The sequence below is a fragment of the Cavia porcellus genome, unplaced genomic scaffold (assembly GCF_034190915.1).
Source record: "Cavia porcellus strain 051 isolate PalLab524CR breed Dunkin Hartley unplaced genomic scaffold, mCavPor4.1 scaffold_7, whole genome shotgun sequence".
NCBI lineage: Eukaryota > Metazoa > Chordata > Mammalia > Rodentia > Caviidae > Cavia > Cavia porcellus.
Window position 1 is genome coordinate 18,551,990 of NW_026947490.1, and position 6,065 is coordinate 18,558,054.

General features: G+C 44.6%; 1 non-coding gene across 1 annotated transcript; it reads right to left on the bottom strand.

Moving 5' to 3' along the window:
- Positions 1-1,250: 1,250 nt before the first annotated feature.
- On the bottom strand, positions 1,251-1,354 carry LOC111758590 (U6 spliceosomal RNA). Its single transcript, XR_002792759.1, has one exon. It is a non-coding gene; the product is annotated as a U6 spliceosomal RNA (small nuclear RNA).
- Positions 1,355-6,065: the final 4,711 nt, after the last annotated feature.

Sequence of the window (6,065 nt, forward strand, 5' to 3'; positions counted from 1 at the left end):
GGTGAGTTGGCTTGCCGTTAGGATGCAATGTCTTAGTAGACCTAGTTTTCATGACTACTGTCCTGCTATCTGTCATTACCAACAACTTCCTAGGGGCTCCCGAGTATCAGTGTCAAACACCATATCCTGCTGTTTGCTGCACCCTGAAGTACAAAGCCTGGTTACCCAGAAGAACCTGTTCCCCATGATGATTCCGTGATTAGCACCATGGAGTGAGAGGCTGCATTTCTCTCCCACTGAACGTTTGTGAATAGGTTGGAGGGGACTCACCAATACCAAAAGGGGCCAGAGAAGAACTCATAGACCCTCAGCTTCCCAACCACTGACTGCAACCTTGAACTGCTCCTTTTTCCTAGGATGAAAGAATCAGCAGGGGACATGACCAAAATGGGGCCCATGGGCTCTTCTTTCCTGCTGCCAAGATTGTTTCTCTGAGCCTTTTTAAAAATACGTTTATCTGAGGGACATGCAGTCCAGTCTTACCAGGAACTTTTAAGCTGGGGAGGACCAGGGACACAGATGTGCCTACTTCCTGTGGATTCACACAGATGCACAGGTGGTGGAGCCCTGCACGGGAGGCATCACCATTAGGTGGACAGTGTGAGATGAGGGGATACATTCCGACGAGCCACAGGATTCCCCACTCAGAGACGCAACCCTCAAATCAGAGAGTAGTGTTGAGAAAAACAGAGGCAGAATCCAGGGTCCACCTTTGGCAGGGGCCTGGATGTGACAGTGGCCTCATGATGGGGGTGACTCGGTTCACAAAGCAGTGTGACACTCCCAGCCGGCTGTGTGCTTTAGAGATAGAGGCAACCTAAGTCCTTTTTTCTTTAAGACATGAAAAAAATTTATTTCCATGGTACAAATGCAGTCTTTTCAGAGTACAGGTGTATCTTGAAATGGAGACTAACGTTTAAAGGGTTGGCACATTTTGCACAAAAATCTGGATTTCTGGATTCTTTTGGAAAAAAACCTGATATCAGACATTCCTGGGCCTTCCATTTCCACATGGTTACAATTAAGTTTTAAGTTTTAAAACATCAGAGCTAATTAGAACATTTCAGCTTTAGAATAAGAGACATGGCAAATTTGAGTTTACAAATTTTTTTTACATTTATGTAAATACCAAATACCCGATACTGATGTTAACCAGAAATGTATACAACTTAGTATCTTCACAGTCTGTTGTATTCTCTGCTATAACTCTTGGATTGTAATTCACTTTATTAGTCATTGCTGATTTTTAAAAAAATATGGCACGCTTCACAAATTTGTGTGTCATCCTTGCACAGGAGCCTTGCTAATCTCGGTATCATTCCGATTTTAGTATATGTGCTGCCAAAGTGAGCACAAACCTACATTCTTAACCACCTCCTCCCGACCTTTCCAGCTTTGGAAATTGATAACCACAGGTCCCAAAGGGTTTAGAAAAGCCTTAGAGGTAGGAGAATTGAAAGTTTGAACCCAGACTGTTTAAAAATATATAAAATTGCAATGTACCAAATGAGCCACTGGGTGGAGACAAACGGCATCTGGAAACGGTAATAGATCATGATCTGCAGCCGACTCCAGGCAAGGGCTGTGGGTTATTTGGGATTCTCAGGGCCCCTAGGGGTAACTTCAAAAACCCTAACTTTGCGTTCTTCTTACCACCCATCACTCTTTCTGAACGCTTTCACGATGTGACTTCCCTGTCTTTAGGGCTTGGAAGGTCCAGGACAAAGGAGTCCAAGACCTGTCCAGTCCAGTCCTGGCTCCACAGGAGTTTCCTCCAAGCAGGTTTGGGCCTGTTTGGGTCATGGAGAAGCCATTCCCTCTCTCCTGGCTGGCCAGTCTTCCTCTGTGTTTCTCCAGCCACGACAGGCTAAGTTAGTGGAGTACAGAGAAGAGACCTCAGGAATCTCTGTAAATTGTCTGAGAACCTTCCTTCCAGCACCATCGAGGAATCCTACACACAAGAATCCAAGTCACTAGCACCACCTGCTGGTTGTGGCCAGCCACATGGGTCCACCGAGTCTGCACAGCCTGTACTATCAGGTCGTAACAGGAGACCTGGAACAGACATATGGTAGTGACTGTGGCTTCTTTTCCTCTGGAGGCCAGTGGCATCTCAACACTCTGTAACTTTCCCTCCATTCTTGTGACACGCTTGCCTCGGGTGCTGCACACAGAATAGACCAGAAATCTTGAGGAAGCCTCAAGATTGCTGACTTCCTTGGCTCCCAATTCACCCATTAACCAGAGGCCAATTAATGTTAACTTCTCAATCCTTCTAAGCCTACAGGAAACCTAGTACATCCAAGAACGCTCCATTCCAGTTGCAGATGTACCTGTCCAAGGCCAAGCCCAGCCCTGATTCTTGGGGAATAAACATGAAAGATTCCTAGAGGTGTTGAGACAGGGAAACTAATTCTCAATCTTTTGCCCTACCTCTGTGTATTCTGGCAGGGCTATGACCATGATTTCTTTTCATTTTCCTCTGTCTATGTATCATTTTCTATCCTTAAAACAATTTCAATTCACTTAATTTTTTTTCAGTACTGGGAATCAAACTCATTACCTTGTGCTTACCAGGGAAGCACTTAAGTTGCTGAGCTAAATTGCTGGCCCTTAATTCACATAATTTTAATGTGTCTTCTGGTATAAATGCTAGCACATAGTTTGATTTACATATTTATTTATTTTGTCTTTTTGAGACAGGGTCTCACTATACTGTGTAGACTAGCCTTCAAGTCATTTTGTAGCCCAGGCTGGCCCCGAACTCACAGCAATCCTCCTGCCTCAGCCTCCCAAGTACTGGAATTTCAGGTGTGCACCACTATGCCTGGCTTAAATTTTTTTATCCAATCTGCAAGATATTTTGTCTAAGACCACTTGCACATCCTGAAAATGTGATGTTATGGTTCAGGTCTTGCATATACCTCTAAAGCTAAATGTTTTAGGAAGAAGATTGGATTGTGGGAATGCTGTACTTGTCAGTCCACTGATGAGTTTAATATAGCAGAAAATGCCCCCCACCGGCTAGTGTACATCAGTTGCCCAGGTAATGCTTCCTGTTAAAGTTCCTGTTATTACTGTAACAGGAACAGATGGTCACTTTGATGCATAGCTGGTCAGTATGATGCATATTTTAAGGACCAATCAAAGTCAGCCAAACACACTGCTTCTGTACTTCCTACTTGGTTATCCCATATAAGCTCCAAACTACCAAGAATCAGGGCCTGATATTTTGGGAATGATCCCACTCAGTGCCATCAACATAAAATAAATCTGCCTCCAAATCCTGATGCTCTTTTCAGTATTTCTGCTTGCTGTTGGACCTGGTGCTTCAGCCAATAAGACTAATTATGCTGACTTGTTTGGTCACCAGTCATGGCCCTTGCAGATGGAGCAGGGAACTCTCCAGGTCCCGATGGGAAGGCATGCCCTCAAGATTTCTTGAGTCCCCTCAGAGGTCTGGAGGAGCAATCCTAAATCCCTGTTCAGGCTCACTTTGGGCTCAAAAGGGAGGAGGACTCAGTCTGTCTGCTTGCCTGCCTGCCTGTCTGTCAGTAAAGACTCCCAGGAGCACCCATTTCAGTGTATGCCTGCTCAGTTTGAGCAGAAGGAGAGAGTGATCACCTCTTGTTAGTTAGGGCTCCTTGTGGCTTAGGGGAAGGAATGTTTAATCCCTGAATGTCTGCTGACTGATTCTGTGAGTGTAATGGATGGTGAAAGCAATCAACCATTCCATATGTGCTCCACAGTGAGGAGGTTGATTTCCTCTTCAAACTATGGAATTTGACTGGGCCATAACTTGCAGTTCCATGGATGCATCTAACAAAGACAAAATGGAGAACCTGCTGATGTTTCTCAATAGTCCAGCTAGTCCCAACTGTTCTGAGAGGCAAGTGGCCATGTGGGCATCTGAATAGTTTCTCTCTGAGGAGCACCCACCCTTTATCTGTTGCACCATCAGTCAATGGTACACAACACATGTAGGGAGCAAGAAATGGGAATTAATTAGTCCAGAAACATGGCCCTGACTGCAGAGAAAGTGACTTTTCTGGTTCTAGCCACCAATGCCCGTTAGGCCACAGAGGCCCTCCCTCTGCTTCCTATCCTGGTCAAATGGCATCATCTGATACCCAGAGATTACTATCAGCAATTCCTTCTGACTCTGTTCAACACACAAGAATGCCACACTTTGACTGAGGAAAAATTGACTATCAGTCATGACAAATAGGTTGCAATGGCTTCCCTGAAAGTTTACCTCACCTAAGAGGAAATTTCAACAAAAAAATGAAATAAAACAAAAGCCAAAGCAATCCAAATACTTCTCAAAGGCATCAAATACTTCTCAAAGGCATCAAATAGAAGGGGTGAAAAGCCCATCTATATGTCAAAACTTACTATTGTTACCCAGAAGCCTGATAAAGCCCCTACTGATATGTGAGTTATAAGAGCTATGGACACTAAAAAATCTGCCTAAGGCAGTTTGAGATGCAGATAGACTGTTAATCACCGTAGAACACTCCTCTCCTCCCAGTAAAAATGCCCAATGGGGATTACTGGCCAGTGCAAAATCCCCGAGTCATCAGCAACACAACCATCACCTTGCAACATCCTGCTTGGACTGTAACTTGAACTCAATTGCCACAAGGGTTTTGGAACTCTCCCACTATTTTCAGGGAAGCTCTGACAGCGGATTTGGTCAGGTTCACAAGCACCTTTTCACTGAGACAGTCTGTTTCTCTGTTCCTTCCAGCTCCATCATGGTCCACTGAGAAAGAAAAAAAAATGAGGCTTTAAAACCACAAAATGTTTATAGACTGTCAAACTGCTAAAAATACACCTCTCCTGCTTTCAAGATCTCCAAGCTGCCGATACTGTTGTGATTGGTCTCCATATACATTGTCTCAGTCTTCAGCCACCCACAGCCTGTGTGCACCTTACTGAAGATAAAAATGCCTTTTTTTGTCTTCAGTTGGCTCCTGTCAGTCAGACCCTTCTCACCTTTAAATGAAAAGATCCCACTTTTGGACTCAAAATTCAACTCACCCTGTTCAACTCAAAATTCAACTCAACTGTTCTTGGAGGTCCAAAAACGTGCTTACCCTCTTTGGAGAAGCCCTCACAGCTGACCTCACTAGTTTCCCAGTGCAAAATATCACTGCCCTTCTGATTAATGACACCCAAGCTGCCTGATGGAAAGACACAAAAGCTCTGTTACAATATCCGGTAGAAACTGGCTACAAGTTATCTTGGGAAAAGACTCAGATCCACAAAAGACATGAATCTACAAAGATGATACTCAGACTGTCAGCCCCTGGAAGCACCCAAGGCCTCCCCCTTTTGCCTCTATGCTCTAACAGTCACTATCCTACTGATCAAAAAATGATAAGCTCGTCTTTGGCTGAGACCTAACTATCCAGGTCCCTCATGCTATACTGGATCTGAATAAGTGTGGACCACTCAATCCTGCCGCATCCCTGCCCACCAAGCTGAGCTCACCAGACCATGATCCCTGGCAGTGACTTATTAACTGTTCTCAAGCTGAGAAGATTTAAAAATGGACCCACTGACAGATCCTGAGTACACCCTGTTTATGGATGGAAGTAGTTGTTAGGAATGGAATCCAACAGGCTAGATATGCCACGGTCCACTTGGACAAAACTGTTTTGGCCAAAAGTCTTCTGCAGGAATGGCCTGCATAGCAAATGGTTCCTACTGCTGTTTGGAAACTTGCTGCCACCAACAACACCAAATCTGTGTTCAAAATAATCCTATCCAGAGAACTAAGCCCCTTCTGGGGATGTGATTGACTGAGACATCATCCCCAGCCAGAAAACTTTACCTGGTACTCCCAGAACATCCATGTTATTAGAGCCAGACCTGCCCTGACATATGTTCTGCAAATTCGAGGCACAGTGCTGGCATCCATATCCCTGCAGACAGCTCAGGCTTCAGCATCTGTGTCACCAGCCCCAACTTTCACCCAGCATATAGATAGACTTCACTAAAGTAAAGCCTTATAAGAGCCAAAAGATATATGTTGGTGCTTATATACACCTACCTAGGCT